General features: G+C 42.4%; 1 long non-coding RNA gene across 4 annotated transcripts; it reads left to right on the top strand.

Moving 5' to 3' along the window:
* The first annotated feature begins 1,077 nt into the window (after positions 1-1,077).
* On the top strand, positions 1,078-27,453 carry LOC147488521 (uncharacterized). Of its 4 annotated transcripts, none has more exons than XR_015201751.1 (3): positions 1,078-1,280; positions 3,142-3,389; positions 27,187-27,453. It is a non-coding gene; the product is annotated as an uncharacterized LOC147488521 (long non-coding RNA). The 4 variants fall into 4 exon arrangements; XR_015201749.1 differs by lacking the exon at positions 27,187-27,453 and adding an exon at positions 3,486-3,715; XR_015201750.1 differs by lacking the exon at positions 27,187-27,453 and adding an exon at positions 3,476-3,715.

The raw sequence follows: 27,453 nt of genomic DNA, 5'->3' as shown, positions 1-27,453 counted from the left end.
TTGCAACTGGTATCTCAAATGAAAATTTTCTTGCTCGATGAAATCCATCGGATAATAATTATTTGCAAGCTCGCAAATATCATTAATTTTGAATGATCTATAATTGTTCCTGGGATCTAACACCGAGCTAAGAACAAACAATCTCATTACATCCTCTTTAAAACTGTGATTTAATTCTTGCAACTGTGAATCAATTGTACCCATGAAAATTTCAACTAAAAAATGATGCCCATTGGTAAGAGAATCTTGAGTAGATTAATGATAAAACATTTGGGTTTGATATGGCGCTCCTACACCTATTATAAGAAGATTATGTTGTGGTTTTACATTTAAAAAACATAGTCAAAAAATTTGAGGGGGCTGAAGTAGTAAAATATTTAAACTTATTTTGAGGGGGGCGAATCTCTACGTATTCAAAAAAAATTCATACTGATAATACATAGAATATAATGGTTCTTCAATAATACTAGATGAGCCAATTAGGATTTACCCCAACTAAATGGGGAAATTAGGGTCTCCCTCCTGAATACACACAAACAAAATTAATTGATTGTACCAACTAATACAAATAAGATAGTATATTCATTGATTACTGCCCGAGTCATGTGGTGCACAACACCAGAATTAAGGAGCCAGTTCAAACTCCTGATAATACACCCTGATTAATTGCACAATATAATGATAGAATAATCTTCATTGTTATGTGTTTCTACTAATATTACTAGCAAACTGACACGTGGCTACGCCACGTGAGCGGGCAGTTTTTTTGGGCAGTGGTAATGCTGTAATTGTTCACAAAAAATGAGGGCAATGTTTCAATTTCGAAAAGAAGAGTCCACGTGTCAGCTTTTTGGACAGTGGCAATATTGTAAATATTTGCAAAACTGAGGATAATGTGCTAAATCAAGGGGAAAACGTCTAAATTTACCGGTCAAATACCGGTCTTACCCTTCCATAACATATCTTATTTACGTATTTACCTTTTAATAATAATTGTAATAACCAAATATGTTCAGGGGTATAAGAGGAAAATATCACTGTTCACGAGACAGTTTTCTTTAAAGTAGTTAGATTTTATTTACTTTTGTTTCTGCAAAGAACACTGCTCCTCCTCCTGGTGGGAGAGACGGTGCCCAAGCAGTTGCAATTAATGTGCAGGGAGATCAAGCTGCCTTTTTGGGTTGCGGATTCTTCAGTTACCAAGACACCCTATTGGCCAACAAAAGGCAGGCACTTTTTCAAAGAATGTTTTATTCAAGGAAGTGTTGACTTCATTTACGGTAATGGTAGATCACTGTTTGAAGTATGTTGATTACAAGCTATCGTTTATGGTTAGTTTGTCATATCTCCATGTTTTCTTTTCATTCTAAAGATATCACAATATCTTCTCTCTTACAAGACTGCTTCATTTATTAATTTAATGCAAATGTAGCAAAATATCAACATTCCAATTGTATTCTCTTTTAAATACAGACTTTTTTTTCTTAGATACTTGTGTGAATATTATATTCTTTTCTTAGACTTCTTTACTTGCCTACATTCAAACTGATTGCTTGTGTGTATATTATATTCTGTCTTCCTGTGCTTTACGTATAGTTGAAATCTCACTCATTAAGATGCCAAAAAATGGATTAACACTTGGCATCCATATAGTATATGCAGCACCACAAGCCATGGCCCTAGCTATGTCTTCTGCTTCAGTAGTGTTTCCTCTGCACCTTCTAGATATTGAGTACCATCATTCAGGACTGGAGTGTACATATGCTAGAACCCCATGTTTCTTTTAACCGTGCAGACGATATCTGGTTTAAAATGACAAAACCAAAGATGTGTTTTCTCTGCTGGCGAGCATAAAGAGTACTTATCTTTCAAGGATATCTGCTACCTTATGCATATCACCACTAGGTAGTCACCTCATGCATCCAGCAATCATTTGCAGGTCCTTGTACAGAAACCACTCCAGTACAAGGCATTAAAGGTATATCCCACTTAGTAAGCAGTGGATTTTCCCTCAATCAAGAATAACTCATTACGAGGCATTTTGTAGGCATTATTAGCAGCTTTATCTGCAGAAACATTCCCTTCCCTTCACATAGCTCAAATCGTCAGCTCCTGTATCAGCTATGTGCTTGCCCTCCACCTCTTTTTCAGGCTCCATGGCAGATTTCCTGTAGTGAAAGCTTGAACTGCCGCTATTTATAGAATCTGATTCTATCCATAATTTAGCTATCCTCTGTTAACTGCTACTTCTGTTCTCTCTAAGATAACGAGGCATTCTGCTAGGAGTTACTACAGAAGTCAAACAACGATGTCAACCATCTCCAAACACTTCTAGCAAAATCAGATTCCCGTAAGAAATGTCGTAGGTCTTCTTCTTGTTTCTTGCAAATGTAACATTTAGAGGCAATTTGAATTCTTTTTCTTTTGACGGAGATATCAGTAGCTGCAGTGTTCTGACATAGTTTCCAAGCAAACACTGCCACTCTAGGATGAATATATGAGATCCGAACTAGGGAATTCCTAGGCACTTTAGTCTTCTTTCCACTTTTAAGTTCAAAAGACGAGGACACAGAAAACTTTCTCAAAGATCTGTGGTCAAAACAATGTAATCTTGTTCATCAGTATCTGGATTGGGAAGTGTAGTTAGTACCAGTAAGGTGTGTTACCTCTTTAACTAGGTCAGGAACTAACCAAGCAATGTTACTGATGATAGAGGATACTTTTGGCCCTACACCGTCTAAGCTGATTACTTGAATTAGTGTAAATGTTAGAGGAAAGAGTATCTAATATCAGTGGTTGAAGATGGAAAGAACTTTATTCTTTGAGCCAAACCATGTACAGTGGCTGCTCAAGTCTTATGAAAGAATTAGACAACAGATTTTAAAGAAAAACCTGTAGAAACCAGTGGACAGCAGTATAGAAACATGTGAAACTTTTTTTTTCCTTAGTTTGTTATATGTTACTTAAATTGGCTTGTATTGCAATGTTATTTATTGTACAATTGAAGAGAATCAGGCTAAACAACTTGCTAGTCTATTATAGATAACTTAACCACGCAAGACTTCAATTCTCCAACAACACAAAGAATACTGATTGATATAATGCAACAACTTGTTTGATGTGAAGTGTTGACTTCAACAGGATTGTATCTTGAACGTTGTCGCACAGAAAAGTCAGTCGGTGAATGCAATAATCACAGCACATGGAAGAACATCATTAAAAGAAAATACGGGGTTCTCTTTTGTCAATTGCAAAATCACAGGAACGGGCAATGCTTGGCTTGGGAGAGCATGGCACCCATTTGCCACAGTTGTTTTCATCAATGCAAATATGTCAGGGTTAGTATCGAAAAAAGGATGGAATGATTTCGGCAACCGAAGTTCTGAAAAGTACGTGATAAATTTTTGATAATACTTTTTCTTTTGCACTTTGCTTCTTTGCATCTCTTGAATATAATTTGAGTGTTGGTTTTGAGTTTCTTGTAGGACTGTCTTCTTCGGTGAGTATGGCTGCTATGGAGAAGGAGCAAGCCATAGCGAAAGGGTAAAGTACAGCAAGCAGCTTACCCTAGATAAAGCAACCCCGTTCATGAATACTTCCTACATCGAAGGCGAAACATGGCTCCCAATTCATACCTGATGATATCTTGACATAAAAAGTTGTACGATAAAACAACAATTGCCATATATAATGCCTTTATAAGTTCAGTTTTTAAGATTTCCACCCCCAATTCTTCGATTATTAGACTTCCACCCCAAGTTTCACAGCATGACCTGATGGTCGGAGCTCATGTCTATTGTAAGTACCCTCTGATCTACACTACAGAGCACGTGTCCACATGGCAGGACGTCTTACTTCAGCTCATCCCACAACATCAGATCGTACCAACGACCCAAAGATCCGTGTCGCCACCGCCGATGAGTTCTGACCATTCATGGAAAGATATCAACTAGTACAATTTTGGAGCTCAATCAACGTCACAATCAAGGAAACATTAACTTTGTAACATCACACTAATGGCGAATCACCAAGATAGCACACAAGGTGGATCTGCAATCCATAACGGTTTAAGCATACATCTATAAATAGAGAGAGATGAACTACGTAAGGCTTGATTCAAGTTTATCCCGAGAAACTTGATACGTAGGTAACTCTTATTCCAAGAAGAGTGCAGCCATTTCCTATCCAACAAATCATCAGGTTATAGTCCTAAAATAACCAACATCTACATTGGCGCCGTCTGCCGGTTCGTTTTCTTAAGAAAAGAACAATCACTCTTTTTTCAAGCCCACGAAGCTGGTCAGAAAAACCACAATGGAGTTCAACCTACAAACATTGGCAAACCAGATGAAGACACTCCAAGAAGCCTTCATCATTTTGCAACAAGAAAACCAGACAATGCGAGAGCAGGCCAACTTCAATGCCAACAATGGCACCACGAGCCGGGGGGAGCAACAACACTGTTGCAGCCCTAACCAACACCACCAATCAGCGTTTAGAAGACTTCGCGCAAAAACTAGAGAAGTCAAGCGAAAGAGCCAGCGCGATCCATATCGCTTAGAAGATGTTAGAGACGTACAAAGCATCACCATTCATCCAAGATATTTGAGACAAACAACCTCCTTCAGAGTTCATCTAACCAAAGTTCCCGTTGTACGACGGTACCTCTTGCCTAGGCGAGCACGTAGCTCACTTCAGCCAAATCCTAGCACTCTACGGCCATCCTAACTACGACTACTTGAAGTACAAACTTTTTCCAGCCAGTTTAAAGGACGGAGCAATAGACTGGTTTTACACACTCCCTCCAGATTCGATCAACAACTTCGACAGCCTTGCTAAGACGTTAAGTAGCGAAGTTTCGATCCCACAATGTAAAGAAGCGTAGCGACTTGGACTCCTTGTTCTAGCTCAAGCAAGCTCATGGCGAAACGATCCGAGCCTTCCTAGGCCATTTTAAGAAGGACCTCCTCTCGCTGGAGTTAGGACTCAGTGACGGTTTTGCAATTTCTGCGTTCACAAACGCCCTCTTGGACGACTCCAAACTAACAGGGTCCCTCATGAGCAACAAGCCAGACACCTCAGCCAACTTGTATCCCAGAGTCGACAAATACATCAAGTACGAAGAGTGGATGGCCAAGCGCAAAGGCAAAGAGGTCCTCGCAGTTAGCAATGAGCCAGATCCCAAGGAAAGCAAGCAATATTCAAACAACAACAACAACAACAACAACAACAACAACAAAAGATCCGACGCCAGCAAACCCTCATACACAAAGAGGGAATTCTCCAACTTTTCCAGGAAGCCAAGTCAAATCTTGAAGAAAATATATACAGCACCATACTTCAAACCAAACATCAACAAGGTGATAGCCATACCAGAGCGTCCATACTGCCATGTCCACAAACTCTACCACTACGACACTAATGATTGTTGGAGCCTCAAACACTACCTCCAAGACCTAGTGGAGGAAGGCAAATTAAAAGAGTTCTTGCCAGAAAGCGATATGAGGCACAAGTTGGATGCCAAACGCCACAGAAGCAGGAGTCGCAGCAATGAACGACCTGCCAACAACATAAACAGAAGCATGAGCAGATCAACTCGACGATCTAAGTCTCCAGGTTGGTCAAGGCACAACATGAGACAACACTCCTCCGACCAAGATGAGGACAAAGTAATCAACATGATTACAGACACCTCAAACAATGAAACCTCAGGTCGGGAGAAGCGCAGAAAGAGTGGGAGCAATCCAAGAAATCTACCACCTCTCACACAAAGCCGAGATGATCTAAGAGGACAACAACAATTTCATTCACAGGAGAGGATCTAGACAAGGTGTGCCTACCTCACAATGATGCCTTGGTAGTGTATGTCAAAATCAACGGTTGGTCAGTCAAAAGAGTCCTCATCGATCCAGGGAGCCCATGCGACATACTGTTCTATCAAACATACAAGGACATGTACCTGCCGGACTCGGTGATGATAGAATACAATGCACCGCTCTATGGGTTCAACGGAGATCGTACAGATGTCATTGGAGACATAATCCTACCAGTCTCCATTGGCGAAAAAGAGGACATGGTCAAAACTTTAACATGCTTCAGTGTGATCGATGTCAGGTCGTCCTACACTGCCATTCTAGGACGCCGTTGGATTCACAAAATCCAAGCAATTCCACCAACCCTACACCAGGTCCTACGATATCCCGGTCCCAGAGGCATCATGGAGCTCAGAAGCAACCAACTAGAAGCTCACCGATGCAATCAGGTCAACACTACGACTTCACCCAAGCCTCAGGTCGTCAAAGCCAAGGACGCCCCAAAAAGGTAGGATCTTCAAACATCCAACCCTCCAGCAACGGCATCAGAAAAGATCACAGGAAAACAAGCTCAAATAGAACCAGGAGAAAAAGTCAATTTGGGCACAACTGATGACCTAAAATTTGTTTATGTGGGGGCTGACTTAAACCCCAAGCTCAAGGAGCAGCTTGTCAAATTTCTATCTCTCAATAAAAATGGTTTTGTTTGGTCGTATATCGATATGTCAGGAATCGACCCTTAGGTCGCTTGCCACAAGTTAAATGTAGATCCAACCATCAAGCCTATCAACCAACGACCTAGGAAGCTAGCACTCAAGTTTCAAAAAGCCATCAACGAAGAGATAGAAAAGCTAAAAAATGTAGGATTCATCAGAGAAGTCGAGTACCCGACCTGGCTTGCCAACATAGTAGCCGTTCCAAAGAAGAATAGTCAGGTACGACTCTGCATAGATTTCACCAACGTCAACAAGCACTGCCCAAAAGACAACTTCCCCCTACCAAGAATCGACATACTGGGAGACCAAACTTGCGGCCATGAGTTTTTGTCATTCATGGACGCATACAGTGGGTACAACCAAATATCACTTGCAGAAGAAGATCAGGAAAAGACATCCTTCATAACCGAGCAAGGTACGTTCTGCTATAACGTCCTACCTTTCGGCTTGAAGAACGCAGGAGCGACCTACCAAAGACTTGTCACCAAAATGTTCAAAGACTTGCTAGGAGACACTATGGAGGTCTACATAGATGACATGGTGGTCAAAAGCGAAAAGATAGGTGATCACATCTCCCACCTACAAGAGGCCTTTGAACGACTTCTCCAAAACAAGATGAAGCTCAACCCAGCCAAATGCGTATTTGGAGTAGCCTTAGGGAAATTCTTAGGTTACCTCATCTCACAAAGACGCATTGAAGCAAACCCAGAACAGATACGAGCTCTCCTTGAAATGCCAGAACCAACGACAAAGCAACAAATCCACAAGTTATCTGGCATGGTTTGAGCCCTCAATAGGTTCATCTCAAGAGCATCTGACAAATGCAGACCATTCCTGCAAATACTCAAAAAGGGAGCAACATTCACTTGGACAAACGAGTGCCATAAAGCCTTCACCGACCTGAAAACTTATTTATCAACTCCACCCGTTCTGTCCAAATCAGAAGAAGGAGAAACACTAGGGCTGTACCTTGCAACTACCGACTTTGCAATCAGCTCAGTTATCTTTCGGGAGCATGATGGAATCGAAAAGTCGGTCTACTTCACCAGCAAAACGTTGGCAGATGCAGAAAAGCACTACTCTCCGATAGAGAAAGCAATGCTTTCTTTACTCTACTCAGCTCGGAAGTTCTGACCTTACTTCCAATCTCACAGCATCAAGGTCATCACTGACGTATCCATTAAACAGGTATTGAGTTTTAACAACAAAACAACCCGCATGGTCAAATGGGCTGAAGAACTCAGAGAACATCACATCGAGTTCGTTTCCAGAACGTCTTGTAAAGGCCAGGTCGTTGCTGATTTCTTGGCAGATTTCCCCATCGAAAACATCAACTGGGAACCCGAGCCAATCACTTCACTCCATCAACAAGCCACCCCAAACACATGGCACCTCCACGTAGATGGCGCATGCAATAACAGTGGTAGTGGATTGGGGGCTGTATTAACTTCACCAGAGGGAGCCCAGCTACAGAAATCAATCAAAATCGATTTCACAACGTCCAACAACGAAGCAGAATACAAAGCATTGATCACAGGCCTCCAAATGGCACATCAACTACAAGTTTCAAAGCTTAAAGTTTACAGCGATTCCCAGCTAATCGTCAAGCAGATCACCAAAGAATATGTCATGAATGGAGCAAACTTGGCAAAGTATGCTCAAGTCGTTTATGACATAATCAGCTCGTTCAAAACATTGTCCTTAGACCATATTCCTCGAGAGGACAACAGACATGCAGACAACTTGGCTTTCCTAGCCTCCAAAACACAAGAGGCATGTCCAACCACAGTCTACATTGACATATTGGAACAACCTGCTTACCAGAAAGAAAATATCAACAGCCTCATAGATTTCTAGCCCTCATCCGAAGAAGAGATCAATCAATCTTGGATGGGCCCATTCCTCAAGTTCATCTTACATGGTGAGATCCCATCAGAAACAAAGCATGCTCGTACAATACAACTCGAGCCCCAAGATACACAGTGATCAAAGGAAGACTGTTTCGCAAATCAGCAGGAGGACCCCTCGTAAGGTGCATAACTCTAAGGGAGGGATAACTCATTTTTGACGAAATCCACAAAGGTGAATGTGGCAACCATGCAGGAGCAAGATCACTGGCACATAAAGCAATCGCCCAAGGGTATTATTGGCCAGGCATGCATATAGAGGCAAAAAGGTATGTTCTTAAATGTCTCCAATGTCAAACTTTTGGCCACAATCACCTAAGTCCAGCAAGGGAATTGATCAACATAGCCAGCCCATGGCCGTTCCACATGTGGGGGCTAGACATCATGGGACCGTTCATCCCGTAAAAGAAATCAGGGCTCAAATACGTCCTAGCAACCAACATCTACATTCACCAAGTGGGTTGAAGCAATCCCACTAGTCCAAGTCAAGGAAGTCAACGTAATCAACTTCATCTGGACTAATATCATCACTAGATTTGGTTTACCCCACACCCTAGTCATGGACAACATAACACAATTTGTTGGCACATAAGTCAAGGATTTTCTACAAAAATGGCGCATCACTCAAACATTTTCTACACCTAGATATGCACAAAACAATGGCCAAGCAGAGGCCACTAACAAGGCCATCAAAGAAAACCTCCAAAAGAAGCTAGAGAGCAAGAAAAACCAATGGCCATAGCAACTCGAAAACATTCTATGGGCATACAAAACAACAGCTAGATCCAGTACAAATGAGTCTCCTTTCACACTTTGCTTCGGAATGGAATCAGTGATACCATCAGAACTCACAATCACAACTACACATTCTGACATTGTTGAATTAGGAGTTAATGACAACATCTTGACAAAAGAAGTTGATATCCTAGAAGAACGTAGAGAAACTGCCGCAATATCCCTAGCTCAGTACCACCAAACAATCCAACGTTTTTACAACAAGAAGGTCGTCCCAAGATCTTTCCAAGCTGGCGACCTAGTCCTCAAAAAGACTTTAGCACCAGCCAAGCTCGACCCAACATGGGAGGGCCCCTACATTGTTGACAAAGTAATTGTAAATGGCGCATACTGGATCAAAACCCAGCTCGGTGATAGGCTTCCCCAACCTTGGAATACATCTCTCCTCAAGCGCTTTTATTAATAAGTTTTTTCTCTAAGTACATAAGTCAATGTGAATGAAATCTCATCAACATTTTGAGTACAGCTATCATTTTTGCATTACATGAGCACCTTGCATTTCACACTACGCAGCCCGACCTAAGACATCACAATGTCAGGTCGGATATCAAAGCCGGAGTTCAGAACGACTCAACAACAGCAGCCACGCAGTGGTTAATTTCAATCAATTCAAATCAAGATTTCCCAAAAGGACTCTAAACCAACTTAATACTAACGCCAGGGTTAGGTATGGTTCAACTGTAATTGCCACTCAAAGGCCAATTATTAGACAAATTCAATCTAGGGGACCCCCAAAAGGACCCCAAGTCAACTTACGACCTCACAAAAGGTTTAAGACAGACTCAAATATAATGGCCACTCAAAGGCTAATTATATCAATCAGAAGTTCCCCCAAAAGGAAAGAATCAGGGTGTACACCTAGGGACAAGACGAAGCTTAGGTGCCAACTACGCAAATGCATCAGGTCATACTCAAACGCTCTACGGCCTGTGACAAAAGACGACCTAGCAAAGGCAAGCAGTCCATCAAGACTAGTACTACACAGCACAGGTTGTCAAACAACAAACCAGTAAAAACAAAAGCAATCACATGCATACTTCAAGCCGACTTTAACAAGTAAGTAATTTAAATATTTCTAATTACAAAGTCGGTTAGATACCGAGGCCCCCAGGTTATCCCGAGAAAACAACCTCAGTATCCCCATAAAAAATAATATTGTATCAGTATCAAGAACAAAGAGCTATTTAAATATTATTCAAAGACTTATCAACCCAAGAACAAACACAAGACATTCAGAATCAATTCACACAAGAAAGATTATCCACATTCAAAAGGTCCAGATCACCACCCTCTACAACACCAGAACCGATAACCTGATCAACAACAACTTTAGAAACATCCAAATCAAAAACAACAGAAGGAACAGCTGGAGCAACCGGTGGCATAACAACTTGGTTAGATAGCAAATCAGATGGTCTACTAGCATCTACACCAGCATCTGCAGCAGACACTGTTGCAGCCCTACTTTCAATAGACATCTTAAGGCGATCATACTTATCCAATGCCTCAATATAATCATCCAGCAGCACGTAAACATTGCCACTCTCCACCATGTCAACCAAGTCGTTATATGCAGTCTCAGCTCGTTCAGACAATGGAGCACAACCCCTTGCACTCATTGACCCATTGCTGAACCTCCAACTTTGCAGAATCTAGAGCGGGTTGTAATAGAGCCACTTTACCACCCAGCTGTTGCACTTGATCCCTCAGCCCTGCAACCTCCGTTCTCTCCACTTGCTGCTCAGCCACTAGTCTGCTACAAGTTTGCTTGCTGACATCCAGCTCCTCCTTGTAACGGCAGAAGATAGACGCCATATCCTTCAACTTCCTATACATTGTCAGAACTTAGCAAACAAGATAACAAATATAGACATTAGAGTGGATCAAAATCAACAAGACTAAAAAAGAGCAAGCTCATAATGAAAGAATACTCACATAGCACAACGACCATTCCATCTCCACCAAGTTCACTTCCAGGCCCTTATTATCCAGCTTGCGCCTATCCCCGGCAAACACAATACTCTTTAACAATGCCCTACCAACCAAATGGGACTTGAAGCTACAATCACCATTCACAACAAACTTCGGCAACAAACTGTAGGGGTCCTCATACGTAATCATTCTATCAAAGACAGCACTGTCACTCTTTTTACTTGGGTCCGTACTTTCTGACCCCTTACCCTACTCAGCAGTAGGCTCAGCCTCACCAACTTTCTTCTTTCCACGGGCCTCAGCCAACCCAGCATCATCAGCCAAATCAATCAGGTTCATCCTCTTCAGAGGAACCCGACCTGAAGACGAACAACTTTCAACAGAACCAGGTCGGTCTTCAGACTCAGTTCAGGCCTTCTTAGTCCCCTCATACTCAACCACTTCGGAATGCCTTTTCAGATTAGGCTTCCGGAACGAAGTGGGAGCATCACCCTCCTTACCAGCACTGCCACCTGCATCACCACCAGCACTTCCAACACCCGCATCTCCAGAGGAGAAGAAGTTGGAGGCAGAACGATCTGCATCACCAGAGAAGAAGCGGTTGGACGCAGAGCGCCCTCCACCCCCCAACTCAGAACGTTAGGGTGCCAAACAATTTGCATCACCCAACTCAGAACGTTGGGATAACAAAGCGATTTGCGTCGCCCAACTTAGGACGTCTGGAAGGCGTCACCCCTCCAGCCGCCCTCACTGCGCCAGAATGGTGTTCAGCGACCCTACCAAACGTCCTAGCTCCACGGTCGATCGGGTCCCGGCACCTCCACTCCTTTTCACTCCCAGGTGCTTTCTTTTGACTCTCCCTTTCCATGGCGATTCGTGCTAGAATCGAAAGTTCAACCACTACTTTCTCCCTAGCCTTTTGCTCCGACCTCTTACGGTTGATTTTCTTCCCTCCAAGCCTCTTAAAGTAATGCGCAACCTCCCCCAACAAAGCCTGCTTATCCTCCAAACTCAAACAAGCAAACCTTTCAATAACACCATTCTTCGTACAAAAACGGATTATAACCTATGCAAAAACAAACTAAATAAATCAGAACGTCCAAATTATAATTTAAAACACACACATTATGACCTACAACCAACAACCTACCACGAGATTGTACAACATGTTTATCAATCTCCAAACCAGGCGGGCAATATCTACCTACAGCCAACAACGGCTTATGCCCCCATTCCTCTTTACTCACCCTCATAATAACAGGAGACTTCCCCTTATAAACATGAAAACTAAAGTTTACAACACCCGACCTCCTCACAACAAAGTGCTCCGTCACATCGTTTAAACAGATGTTGTAGCCCCTTTCATTCAACAAATCCAACACATGGAGAATCCTCCAACTATTCCCCACGAGTTGACATGGGGCTTTCCCTAAAAAGTTCAAAACCTCCATAGTAAGATGGGAAAAGGGCAGCCTCATCCCAGCCTTCAACTGCCCATAACAAACAACTACTCCTCCACCCTAAGGAACGTAGTCGTTAGTATACAAATTCTTCTCCCCAACCATATCGTACACAGACAGATCGGATTTCACCCAACCAAACTCCTTCCTTAAAGCGGCATAACAATCCACCGACTTAGGCTTCCTCTCATTCACCATCTCCAACGAAGAAGACGACGAAGCCTCATCACCACTACGAACCATATCCTCAACTTCTTCGTCACTTACCGTTCTCTCTCTCCATTTACCAACTTCAACCTCACCACTAAAACTATCACTAGTCATAGACATTACACAATCAAAGAAATAAGAAAAGCTCCAATTTCTAAAGTTGAAAACACAAACCTGATGGCAAGGGATGAGAAGTTTTTTATCTTTGCTTTCTTTCCTTTTCTTTTTCTCTGGATTTTTTTTTTTTTTTTCCTTTGGTTGAAAAGTGAACAAACAAAAAGCTTTTACAAGTAAAAAAATCCCTCAACTGCCCAGACACCTCGAGACAATCAAAGCATTTCGTGTTCCTAAAACCTAAATCATTACTCGCCCACAAATCGCCATAACTCCGAGCCCACGAATCCAGTCCAACAGCTCCCGCACATTCCCCGAAACCTAAATTCAAAACAAAATAGTTGTCAGACGCGTGCTTTCAAACTTTACTTTTTAACCGTTCTCCTTCCACGCAATAGCTGTCCAATGAACGAATAAAAAATAAAGGGGGCTGTGTAAGTACCCTCCGTTCTACACTACAGAGCACGTGTTCACATAGCAGGACGTCTTACTTCAACTCGTCCCACAACATCAGATCGTACCAACGACCCAGCATCCAGGTTGTCACCAGCAGCAATTACAGCCATTCATGGAAAGATATCAACTAGCACAATCTTGGAGCTCAATCAACACCACAATTAAGGAAACATTAACTTTGTAACAACACATTAATGGCGAATCACCAAGATAGCACACAAGGTGGATCTGCAATCCATAACGGTTTAAGCACACATCTATAAATAGAGAGAGATGAACTACGTAAGGCTTGATTCAAGTTTACCCCAAGAAATTTGATATGTAGGCAACTCTTATCCCAAGAAGAGTGCAGCCATTTTCTATCCAACAAATCATTAGGTCGTAGTCCCAAAATAACCAACATCTACATCTATAAATAAATATAATGATCTACCCCCACAACAAAATTCTTGATTACTAACGAATTTCAAGCTCAAATCCATCTCTTCACAAGATAATGATCTACCAATCATTTAAATCCCATGAAAAGTTAAAATGATTTCACACCAAATAAACAAGTTACAACCCAAATAAGGAAATCCAATTAGCACGCATACACAACAATAGGAAGTCTGCCCAAATTAATCAGTCAGCATCATCAGCTCAATCCTAGCTATGACTTCCTTACATCATCTGCTCAACAAAAAGAGCTCATGTCTCTTAAATAACTGGGCATAACTAAATTTAAGAGGAAGCAATGATTTGTTCTATACCGCCATACAAAATAATGAATAACATTTTAAAATTTTGTAAGCAATTTTGAAGTGAACTCATTAGACAAACAATTGCATTAAACTTCAGAAAGAACATTGGATATGCTCATTCCAAGGACTTCAAAGTCTTTATTTTGGCGAAATATCAATTTCTTTTTCTTTCAGTAGCATAAACAGGTCCAATGCAACTACTCAATACTAACAAACAAAGGGAAAAACTAATCCAACTGATGCATAACCCATTGTAAAGGTTTTATTTGGTTAACCTTACATATGTAGGCAATCTTCAGAGAGAAAGGTGTTTGTGGGATTGAATTGACCGAGTTCGTTTGGACGAATTGCCTATGTATCAAGTTCTCTCTGCTGGGGGGAGACTTGAATCAGGTCGACGTAGTTCCTCATCCTTTTTATATAGGCAAGGTGCCCGTGCCTTCCGCTCTCCCGCGTCAGGTCAGATCCAGGTCTCGTGAGCCATGATGGCGAGTTAAGGGCATTTAATGTGGTGCGTACTTGAAGCTTTGGTCTTGATGACAATCATAATGTCATACGTTACAAGCCGTTATGGGATGGGGAGAGCGAGTATCGAGGAGATCGCTTCTAGGCAAGATCATCTACTATACTCGAGTCACTTTAAAGGAAGCTCGTAGGTTGGTGGTGCATTGCTCTGGGTGCGAGTTGCATTGGTCGCTTGCCCGAGTCAAGTCACTATGAAGCGAGCTCTGAGGACGAGGATATGAGGTTGGTTGTTAACTCTATTGTGCTGGACACGTGTTTGATATTCATTGGATTGTGAATATTACTCCCTTACACAGCCCATCTCAGTAGGTTATTTTGTACATTATAGCGACCTACTAAGAGAGAACATTAGTACATTTGTAGCATATATGTAATAATAACTGCCTCGTTTTGTGGGAGTTGAAAAGACAAGACATAAGGAGACGTGTCGGTTAGGGTTCAGTGCAATGATGGCCTGCATTGGGAACTGAACAGGCGACGTGTATAAGACGGTTTGGGGAACTGAAGAGTTACTGTTTTGTTTCATTTTCTTCAGATTTTTTAGATCGTTGAGTGCTTAGGTTAGTGCTATCTCCTCCATTTTTCCTTCTCTCATTTTGATTGTTAAACTTTGCCTGTTAGGTTCTTTCATTTTTTTGTTTTCACAACATGTTTGACTCGATGATACACGATCGGAGGAGGTTATAGTAGGGTCGGTACGGTTTGGGAGTGAAGAAGAATATGTAAGATTTGAATATGTAGTTGCTTTGGAGAGTAGTTCTGGTCGCTGTGAGGGTTCTTCTTCTAGTGGGTTGCCCCCTAGAAATGTAGATAAGCATGCTTCAGAAAGTTTTGCAGATTTGAGGGATGTTTATGATATAAATGTAAGCGACCTAGAGATACATGAAATAGGGGATGACGTTGACGCTTTAAGCAACGTGTTCATCCCACGGGGATATGGGGTGGTAGTTTGTGAGGGGCAATTGCAAGCTAGCATGAGGATACCTTTCTCGAAAATTACTTGTAACTTTTTGAACTTTTGTAAGAAAGCGCCTTGCCAGTTCGTTGGCAACACTTGGCATTTGTTGAGAGTATTCGACCTGTTGAATTAGAGCGGGGGGTACCGTGTTGAGGTCGCTGATATTATTGAGCACTTCACTGTGAAGCGATTTCGTGCTAAAAATTTTAGTTTGTAGACGCTAACGAGGAAGTCGAGCGTTCTAGATTGTGTGAGCAACGAGCCTTGGGAGAGAAGGCCGTTGTTGTTAATTGGAAATTACTGTGCTATTGGGTTTGCAGTTCATACTAGGGTTTGCAATTTTGCTGGTATGTTTTTGTGTCCTTTGTTGTATATTGAGCAATATTTGTTTGTTTTGAACTGACCTTGGAACTGGTTGTTTTGCAGAGGTCGCTATTACAACTCGTACTAACTGGGGGAGTGATCGAGAGGTTCGCTAAGCTTAGTCGAGCTAAGAAGCAAGAGAAACTGCCTAGGTAGCGGCTTTCTTTATGGAAATGTGAGGTCGTGGGATAAGGCTAAAGTGGAGGAGTCAAAAGAAAAGGGCTCGTGGTCAGGTCGATAATGCGTCGTCTAGCGAGTTTATCATGGAGAGGGAAGATAGTGGCGTTGTAACTAGGGAGGCTAGGAACAGGAGCTGGAGTGGGCCAGCGAGGCTTGTGGGAGGTGCTGGGACCTCTGGGGGTAATGGTGGGGTGCCCAAGCTTAGTAGTGGGAAGGGTCACCATTCTAGTTCTGATCCTACTCCCCGGGAACAAACTAGGAGGCGTGTGCCCATTCTGGTGGACGTAGATGAACTGAGTGTTCCAGTTCGTGAACATGGAAGCTTGTTGAAGAGAAAAGTTGTTGCTGATGACGATAGGGTGGCCAAGGCAGCTCGTCTGGAGGGCATAATGAGGGGGGAGTCAAGTCATCGTTCTGCAGGGAAAAAGGATGGGCGATCTGAGGGGGGGTTCAAGCTCCCGGGTGCATGAGGTCAATCTGGGCGATGTGGACCTGGACCCACTCTGAGAAGGAGAAGAGTACGACTGCGGTGACTATTGTTCCCCCTGCTAGTAGAGGAAAAGAAATTTTTTCTAGCAAGAGTAGTGCCAAGATCGGTCTTGGTAAGGGGAAGGGTGGCACTCTTGAGACAGGTCACCTATGTTAATCCCGATACTAGTGAAACCCAGTACGTGATGAGGTCTGACTGTAGCTTCTAATCGGCTTTGATTGCGAGTTGCTTACTGGATAACATCGCTCTTGATGGAGATCGGCGGAACATGGATGTTATGGGCGACCTTACCGCAAACGTGAAGGCCATGGACCTTGGATATTGCTTGGTAAGTATTTGTATAACTTGGCTTTTTGCTCTGTATGATTAGGATGATTTATTGATTTGTGGACGTATTACTGCTGCTTCGTAGGTACTATCTGGGTATCAGAAGTTGAAAGAGCTGGCCGTGATCGCTGAGGCTAAAAAGGGCGAGCGAGAGAAGATGAAGGAAGAACTAGAGAACATGTGTACCGTTCTAGTCTCGCTCTAAGCTAGCTTTGACAAACTAAAGAAGCAGCACGATCAGGTCGCTCTGGAGAAAATGGTCTTGGCAAGGGCGTTGGAGAAAGCAAATGACGAGGTGGCATTGTACACGAGATACGTGGGAAAGGCGACGGCTACTGCTAAGACGGCAAAAGATGCTTATAAGGCTCTGTTTGGAGAGGCAACCGAGCTGGCCAAGGACTACTACGAGCTGGAGCATAAATATCTTGCTTTACAGGAGGAACCAGAACGTGGGGCTTGAGGTGCAATAGTGTTAGACACACCTGGAGATGCTAGTACCGTTCTTCCTATATTTGAAGGTCCTACTCTTGTGAATGATGTTGCCTCGGATCCCGCCCTGGATGGAGCCACTTTGAAAGACGCACTGGAGCCCCTAGCCACTGAGAATTTGCCAAATGTTTCTTGAATCTTGTCAGTTATGAGTGAATGTTCCCTTGTTTTTGGATGTCTTTGTGATTAGTTTTTATGATACAATAGAGCTGGTTTTTTGGGCTTGCCTGGGTAGTTCGCCTTATTTATTGTTGTTGCGTGGCATTGGTCAGATACATTAAGAGCTGATTACCTGGGGCGACCTGGGCAGTTCGCCTTTACTATCCACTTTAATTTTGGTATTTAAATGAACTAGTTTCCCAGATTGTTTTGGGCAGTTCGGGATGATGACGTTATAGAACTGGTTTCCTGAGTATGTTCAGGTAGTTCGTATTTTGCTATTATGAAAAGCATATTTGTTTCAAAGTATTAGCTTACTTTCATCTGAATGCTTGTTGCATGTTGTTTTGACATCTTGGTAGAAATTTTTACCTGGAGATGTATGTCCTGTCATCTAGGAAGATTTAGGATGCATTGAAGTATTTGGGCTCGATTGACAAGCATTTTTATTCTAGAGAGCGTTTAGGGCTCGAGTGAGCGTGTTTACTCTTAGAGAGCGTTCTGCACTAAGTTGAATCTAGAAGTGTAAGTATCCAACTAGTGAGAAATGTTAAGGCTAAGTAGCCTGTGAGCTGTGTAGCCCTGAGCTCGAGTGAGCATTTTATTGTGTTGAACGTTTAAGCTCTGAAAAATGTTTAAGTTCAAATAATCGTTTGGCTCTTAGAGAGCGTTCTGTACTGAGTCGGTTCTAGAAGTATAGGTCCGCAACTAGTGAGAAGTGGTGGTGATATGTAGCCCTGAGCTCGAGTGAGCATTTTAGCACGGAGAATGTTTGAGCTCTTGAGAGCATTTTAGTTCAAGTTAACGTTTTGCTCTTAGAGAGTGAGTTGTGCGTTTATTTAATAACATTGAGAGATTGCAATGCATTTATGCAAAACAAAAACTATGTGTATAGTACTAAGAGAAAGAACTCATGGCCATGGAATTTTTTATTGATAAAATTTCTTTAACAAAAAAGTATTCCAAGGACGTGGTAATGCCTGTCCGTCTTGGGTTTTGATCCAATATGCTCAATTGTCAACGACTCGTTCCACTATGTAAGGGCATTCCCATGCTGGTGCCAGTTTCGAGTCATCCTTAGTCTTCTTCAAGACTAGGTTGCCAAGTTGGAAACTTCGAGGGTTAACTCGCTTGTTATATGTCTTCCTCAGAGTTTGGTGGTAGGATGCCACTCGAATGGCTGCTAGGTCGCTGTCGCTTTTCAAGTAAGTCGACCTCTTGAGCAAGAATGAAATCATTTTGAACAGATTCAATGATCTCAGATTGAGTCGTTGTAACTGTTAGCTCAGTAGGAATGACTGCCTCGGTACCGTAATATAGTGAGAATGGTGACTCACCTGTACTAGAACGAGCTATCATTCTATAAGCCCATAGGATGTTTTCTAGCTGCGTTGGCCATTGACTTTTGTTCTTTTCAATCTTCTTCTTTAAGTTCTCTAGGATTGCCTTGTTGCTGGCTTCTGCTTGGCCGTTGCTTTGAGCATACTGGGGGGTGGAGAACGTGTGAACGATCTTCCACTTAGTAAAAAATTCATTTACTATTTTTCCCTTGAACTGGGAGTCATTGTCCATCACCAATGTGTGGGGTAAGCCCAATCTGGTGATGATGTTGGTCCAGATGAAGTTTTTGACATTAGATTCTTTGACATGAGCCAAAGGAATGGCTTCCACCCATTTGGTGAAGTAATCTGTTGCAGCTAGGACAAACCGGAAGCCTGTGCTTTTCTGTGGAATGAATAGGCCCATGATGTCCAAGCCCCACATGTGAAATGTCTAAGGGATGGCAATATTGATTAGTTCGCAAGTTGGTTGGATGATATTGTGGTCAAATGTTTGGCACTTAATGCATTTCAGTACATACTTCTTTGCATCGATTTGCATTCTTGGCCAGAAGTATCCTTGTGAGATAGCTTTGTGAGCCAAAGATCGACCTCCTGCGTGGTTTCCGCATTCCCCCTCGTGGATCTCTGTGAAAATCATCTGACCCTGTTCTGGGCTTATGCACCTTAGATGGGGTCCTCTGGCGGACTTTCTGAAAAGTTTGTCGTTTACTGGGCAGTAACGACCTAACTGATATTGAACCTGTCTGGCATTGATACGATCTGTTGGTACTTTGCCTAGCTGGATATAATCTATGATAGGTTGCATTCATGTTTGACTCATCTGAGTGTCAGAGAGTGGGCATAGGTCGCTAATTTCTAGGGCGTGCTCGTTTTGGTAAGCAGGTCTATCAATGACCTCGATGAGTAGCTTCCTAGGGTCACGGTTCGGTGCTTGGGTCGTGAGGTATGCCAAATTGTCAGCGTGGCGATTCTCTTCCTGTAGGAAATAGTGTATGGTAACTTTCTTGAAAGAAGACAGTAACTGATTTACAACTTGAAGGTATTTAGAGAGGTTACCTTCATTGGTGGTATACTAATTGGCGACCTGGCGAACGACCAGTTGTGGATTGCTAAAGACCTTGAGCTCCTGAACATTAAGTTCTAATGTCATGCAAAGTCCCATGATCAAGGCTTCGTACTCAGCTTCATTGTTGGAGGTCGCGAAATCAATGCGAACTGATTTTTCCACCATAGAGCCATCTGGTGACACTAGGACTACTCCGGCCGGACTCCGCTGCCACCTAGATTGCTAGCTCCATCTACGTAGAGTGGCCATACGGATGGATTATGCTGCTTAGAGGATAGGGTGTTGTCCTCTGGTTCCCAGTTCAGGTTATCAATTGGGAAATCTGCTAAAAAATTCGCAATGACCTGACCCTTCCGAGAGGTTCTTAGGGTGAACTCAATGTGGTGTTCACCGAGTTCTTCTGCCCAAACTGCCATGCGAGTTGTCTTGTTGGCTTTAAGAAGGATCTTCTTTAGTGGCAAGTCGGTGAGCACTTTGATTGGATGTGCTTGGAAGTAGGGCCTGAATTTTCTTGCTGAATAAAGCAGTGCCAGTACTGCATTTTCAATGTGGGAGTAGTTCTTCTCAGCTGGCAACAATGTCTTGCTTGTGAAATAGATTGGTTTCTTTGCGTTCTGCTCCTCTTTGAAGAGAACTGAACTGATAGCGAAGTCAGACACAGCTAAGAATAGCCCCAGCGTTTCACCATCAATTGGTTTGGCCAGCATAAGTGGTGTTGACAAGTAGTCTTTGAGAGTGGAGAATGCTTGATGGCATTGCTTGTTCCATGAGAACTGTTCACCCTTATTGAGAATTTGTAGGAAAGGTCAACATTTGTCTGATGCTCTCGATATGAATTAGTTTAGAGCTACCACCATTCTTGACAGTTTTTGTATCTGCTTCTTTGTTTTTGGGTCGGGCATGTCCAAGAACACTCGAATCTGATCAGGATTTGCTTCTATCCCACGTTGTGAGACCTGATACCCCAGAAATTTCCCAGAGGACGCTCCAAAGAGGCCTTTCTCAGGGTTAAGCTTCATCTGAGTTCGCCGAAGTCTGGAGAACGCTTATGTGAGGTGATCTAAGTGATCTCCAACTTTCTTGCTTTTGACGATCATGTCATCTATGTAGACTTCCATGGTGTCACCTAACATGTCTTGGAACATATCGGTGACGACGAGTCGCTAGCAAGTCGCTCCAGCGTTTTTGAGGCCAAACGGGAGGACGTTGTAACAGTAAATCCCCTGCTCTGTTATGAATGAAGTTTTCTCTTGGTCTTCTTCTGCTAGTGAGATTTGGTTGTAGCCACTGTAGGCATCCATGAATGACAAGAGCTCATGGCCACAAGTCTGGTCCACAAGTCGGTCGATTCTTGGTAAGGGGAAGCTATCCTTAGGAGTTTCCTAATTTAGGTTGGTAAAGTCCACGCAAAGGCGAACTGTGTCATTCTTTTTTAGGATTGCTACTATGTTAGCGACCCATTCAGGGTAATCGACCTTCCTAATGAAGCCAACTTTTTTGAGATTTTTGACCTCTTCATTGATTGCTTTTTGGAACCTAAGGGATAGCTTTCGAGGTCGTTGGCAAACTAGTTTAGCATTTGGGTTAATATTTAACTTATGGCATGCAATATTGGGATCAATTCCAAGCACATCGATGTACGACCAAGCAAAAACATCTTTATTTAATGATAAAAAGCTTACAAATTGTGCCTTGAGAGTAGGATCAAGGTTAGCTTCTACTTAAACGAACTTAAGGTCATCCTCAGTTCCTAGGTTGATCTTTTCCTTCAGCTCGATCTGAGTAGCCGCCTCAGTGGGCTGAACGACTTCTGGGGTCTTGGTCTCTTGCAATGTCTCCTTGAGCTGAAGGGGTGGGGCGACCTATGGGGTCTGGACTTCTGGAGGGACGTTTTTGACTGAGCCCCTAGTGTTTTCCTTTGCGAGTTCGCTTCAAGGGGTCTTGGTCAAGGTCTTGACCTCAGAGATGAAGTCTTCTGCCAGCTTGGTTTTGACGATCTCTCCCTTGTTTTTAAGTAAAGCCCCAGCGGGCTTGTTAACTGAGAGGATCTGATTGCAATTGTGAGCATCGATCTGGTTGCTTCTGAGCTCCATCATGCCTCTGGGGCCAAGGAAACGTAACACCTAATGAAGTGTTGATGGAACTGCTTGCATCTTGTGGATCCAACGACATCCTAAAATAGCAGTATAGGATGAATTAACATCCAGAACGCTGAAGCGCGTGTTGATGCTGACTTTGTCTTCACGTGACCTAACTGAGACAAGTAGGATAATGTCATCAATTGGGTCCTCTCGAGATCCTTGAAGCCATAGAAGGGGGCTATTGAATCAATCATAACCGACTTGGGTAGGTTCATCTCCTTGACAGTCTGGTAGAACAAAATATTGCATGAGCTTACTGGGTCGATCAGAACGTGCTTTACTGTCCAGTTGCTGATTTTGACATGGACAACCAGAGCATCGTTATATGAGAGGCACACTTTGTTGAGGTCGGCCTCAGTGAAAGTGAAATCTCCTGAGCTGCGGCCAGTGGTGTGTGGGGCAGGAGCCGCTCGTGAGGAGAACTGGTAGACTTCTTGTAAAGTGCCTACCCGTCTCCTTTTCTCCCTTGTGGACGTGACCGAGTCGTCCTAGAATGTGATCATGTTGATCGTTTTGTTGTTATCTCTGTCAGATGAGTGTTGGCGACGATCATGACGAGATCGGTCCACGGAGCGTCCTCGAGCGCTGGAGCGATCTCGGTTGTGGTTGCGTGGTGGAGTTTGGCTTTGCTCTCTGTGAGCCATGAGTTTGTGGTGTAGGTCGCCATCGGCTATATCAGTATAGTGCTTAATATGGCCTGCCTCAATGAGGTCTTGGAGGTAGTGCTTGAGCACGCGGCATTCGTTGGTCTCATGACACTTTGCTTTATGGAAAGCACAGTACGGATGACACTTTGCTTTATGGAAAGCACAGTACGGCTTTCCTGGTGTGTCTTCTAGCCGTTTTACCTCAGGTCGGTAATAGGCCGTTGTTTTTATTTTCTCCAGTATGTAGCTCGAAGATCTTGTAAGCACCACGAACTCTCTTTTGATGTAGGTTCGGGTGCTAGTCTGCTGACCCTGTTGCCTGGGTCCCTTCTTAGAAGATGGGGCACTATCTGAGATCGCAGCGACCTCACCTGCTGCCTTCAGTCTTTCTTTTTTGAGGCCTTCTACAAGCTTGATGTACTTCTCTACACGTGTGTACAGTTCGGCCAGTATTTCAGGGTGTTCCTTCATGAGCAACCTGGAAAGATCAATGTTCTTCTTTATCGCATTGGTGAAGGCCACTGTGGCAAACGACTCCTTGAGGCCGCTCTCCATGGACAGTAAGCTCTATCTTGAAACGTTTCAGGAAGGTGCGAATTGGTTCCTCACTTTTTTTAGACAATTGGAAGAGTGAATTGAGGTCGGTTGTCTTACGTATGTTGTGGACGTACTGGCTGGCGAATTGGTTTTCGAAGCTGTCGATTAAGTTCGGTCCCAGCGAGTAGAACCAATCAAGAGCTCCATCTTTTAAGCTTGTTGGAAACAAGTGGCACTGCAGGTGGTCGAACTCCTACGCACTGTAGAGTGCATGGCTCTAAATGTAGCAAGCTACGTGCTACCATCATACATTGCGAACCGAGGCTGAATGAAATCTTAGGGGGGGTTTATTGAGTACCTCAGTTGTGAAGGGGGACGCTCGATACGTCTTCAGCATCTTCTGAACGACCTGAGTGGTGTCTTTTTTGACAGTGCTTTGTTCAATCCGCTGGGAGAGGCTGCTAATTTGTTGGTTGACCTCGTTAATTCCATCCTCAGTGGTGATTCCATTCGGGTTCTGGGACTCGACCTGGGTTTTTAGTGCTACGTTCTCCTGCCGGAGCAGGGTGATGCTACTGTTCATGGCTTCCATCTTTGTGGCCATAATCTTTACTTGATCCTAGAGGCTTTCCATGCTTCGTGGGCTTGAGATTTGTTTGAAGGTTTTTTGTTTGAATGGTTGTGAACTCAAGAAATCGAGCCACAGACGACGCCAATGTAAAAATTTTATTTGGTTAACCTTACAGATGTAGGCAATCTTCGGAGAGAAATTAAAGGTGTTTGTAGGATTGAATTGACCGAGTTTGTTTGGATGAACTGCCTACGTATCAAGTTCTCTCTATTGGGGGAGACTTGAATCAGGTCAGACGTAGTTCCTCATCCTCTTTATATAGGCAAGGTGCCCACGCCTTCCACTCTCCTACGTCAGGTCAGATCCAGGTTTTGCGAGCCATGATGGCGAGTTAAGGGCATTTACTGTGGTGCGTACCTGAAGCTTCGGTTTTGATGACAATCATAAAGTCATACGTTACAAGCCGTTGTGGGATGGGGAGAGCGAGTATCAAGGAGATCGCTTCTGGGCGAAATTGTCTACTGTACTCGAGTCACTTTGAAGCGAGCTCGCAGGACGAATACATGAGATCGGTTGGTGGTGCATTGCTCTGAGCGCGAGTTGTATTGGTCACTTGCCCAAGTCGAGTCACTATGAAGCGAGCTCTGAGGATGAGGATATGAGGTTGGTTGTTAACTCTACTGTACTGGACAGGTGTTTGATATTCATTGGATTGCGAATATTACTCCCTCACACCCATTTGGTCAGTTGGTGAGCAACAAAGTTTTGACATCTTTTAATCCAAATAAACTTACAACCATTCAAACTAGATACACCTTCTACTATACAATCCCTAAAGGTTGACAAATTCCAGCTATAGCTTGATTATGGTTCTCCTAATGCCTTCATTACAGCTTTGTTGTCTCCACAAAACTCCACCTGTTCCACCTCTTGAAGCGGTCCAGTTTATTATAAGAGTGATATCTGAAAACACAACTTTGGTTTAAGATGTGAAAGAGAAGAAAATTTCTATAAACAATATGCATCAAAGGTGAATGAATATGGAACTAGTTACTTAGCGTGGTCAAACAACTTAAAACTACACATGAAACATGCAACAGTAGGTTATATGAAGTTCAAAGTACAAACTAAAGATTTACTTAAACATAGAAAACAGTCATGACATAGCACACCACTATAGTGCTCAGTAGTACCAAATCCATCGTAGTCCTAAGTGCACTCCAAAAGCCAATAGTAGGAGAAAATGAAGCAAATTAGCACAAGTAGTCATGTACAAAGTATTCCTTCTCCATCCTCCAACCAACACTCTTCTTCTTTATTAAAAGTCGAATCTATTGTTCATTCAAATATTATTGTATCTTTGAAGAACCAAAATTGTTGTGCAAAATCATTGAGTACGTTGGGCACGGTCGGTCGGATAATGTATCATATTCATTGTTGTTGACAGTCTATTGACGTAATGGATTACTCCTTACTGGTTGGGGTGGACAAGGAGAAGCACGAACTAGTTCTTGGGATTATCGATTTCGTGAGATAGTACACATGGGACAAGCACCTTTAGACATGGGTGAAGGCTTCAGGCATCTTAGGTGGACCAAAAAACTCATCCCCTACTATAGTCTCGCCTAAGCAGTACAAAAAGCAGTTTAGGAAGGCCATGCATGTCGGAATATTTTTATCACCAATTTGTTGATTTGTTCTGAAATTGTTAGATTGGAAAATTATGAATGAATTTTGATCACCTATTGGTTTGATTTGTTTTGAATTTTGGCTAGAACTTGGGGCTTTCAATTCATCAAAGTTTTGTTCGTGCCCTTTGTTTGATGGAAGAAGATGGTGATGTCATCATCACTTACTAAGACGTGTGTTGCATGAGGTGTTCTCGACTGTTGAGCTCATAAGTTAGGATGATGACACGTGGCAGAAGGGGGTAAACATGAGTGAGGGTAGTTCGGTAATTTTTGGTGAGCAGGGGTAGTGGGTGTCATTTAAGAATTTTTTTGGTGTACGTTGGATTAAATGGATAGGATGATGACACGTGGCAATTGGAATGATTTTGGTCTTAGAAGAGTCAATGGGTATTTTGGACATTTTACATGGTGAGGGGTAGATTTGACATTGCACATGCACCAAACGGATGGAATTGAGTTAATGAGAGCTAACTTGGTCATGCTGTGAAATTGGGGGTGGAAGTCTAATAATTGAATAACTGGGGTGGAAATCTAATTGGCAAACTTGGTGGGGGTGGAAATCTAAAAAACTGTTATAAGTTTTCATTTAAATTATACATTTAGAATTGGCAAGTGCCGGTGAATTCTGTTTTCAAACACAAAGACCTGATGATACACGAACCTAGATAATCTAACAACTCACCCAGATTACAAAACCATGAGAAATAAGGATGACTGACTTCAATGCAGAATCAAATCAAGTTTTTATTTGATGAACCATATTAACTGTGTAGGTACAGAATAAAGTCGATGTCTATCCCTCCTTGTAAGTACTCATTTTCACCAAGATTAAATGTTCTGGTCTTGAGAAGGTCTGTGATTCTACTATAACAGCTAAATTATGGTAAACTCTTACTAAAATCCAGTTTCATATTTACGTTACCAGTGAGAACATAAACAACTTGCATTCATGAAAAGAAATGAGCAAAAGAATCATTATGCATCACTGTAGCTTTTAGCTAGTCAACGAAAAAGTCGTGACTAATGATTTTGGCCATTGGGCTAATCCCATTTCATGATGAATATATGTATATATTTTTTGTTTTCTTATTATAAGAAAAAACCTACCATCTGAGTACCTGTTATAGGCCAACTCCTTGAGGGCAGATTTTTATATTTTATTTTTTTCTGGGTTATGTTTTTCGAAGTTTATTGGTATGCCTATGTTTATATATAAGAAACTCAAGCAATTAAAAATGTGGTTACCATCATCGGTTTCTTAAAACTGTGACAGTAATATGTATTATACTTCATTCTCTTCTACATTTCTGGTGTCTTGCTTTTAATCTCTACGGAACAACGCCTAAATTATATATTTTTTTCACTGCTGCAGTCGAATATGATTCCTCTCATAGCCAAGTTTCGCCTTTTTGAATATTTACTTTAGTGCCTTCAAAGACTGCAAGACATTCAATAAAGTAACTAGTTGCCAATCTTATACATGCCTTTGTTGTAAACTTTGTTGAAATTGTAATTATATTATCTGAATATCACCCCTGTATTTTCTGGTCCAGGATTACTTTTAGCTAGATTCTGCATTTGTGTTAGAGCTTTCCAATGCCATCTTGAAGAGAAAATTGGAAGCTAGCTTTCTTTGATGCTTGCGTGCTTGGTGCTCTGCCAAATTTCCCCTATAATGTTTAGTTGTTTAATATTAATGTATAAGTCAGGAGCATCGGAATAGAAGACTGAAAACAGTTACAACAAAATCCAGCTCAGCATTCCTGTAACAGAATGAAAACAGAATTATTTAGATGAGTGAATGTAATAGGAACACTATA

The sequence above is a fragment of the Coptis chinensis genome, chromosome 7 (assembly GCF_015680905.1).
Source record: "Coptis chinensis isolate HL-2020 chromosome 7, ASM1568090v1, whole genome shotgun sequence".
Lineage (NCBI taxonomy): Eukaryota > Viridiplantae > Streptophyta > Magnoliopsida > Ranunculales > Ranunculaceae > Coptis > Coptis chinensis.
The sequence above is the reverse complement of the archived record's forward strand: the minus strand, read 5'-3'. Positions and strand labels throughout refer to the sequence as shown.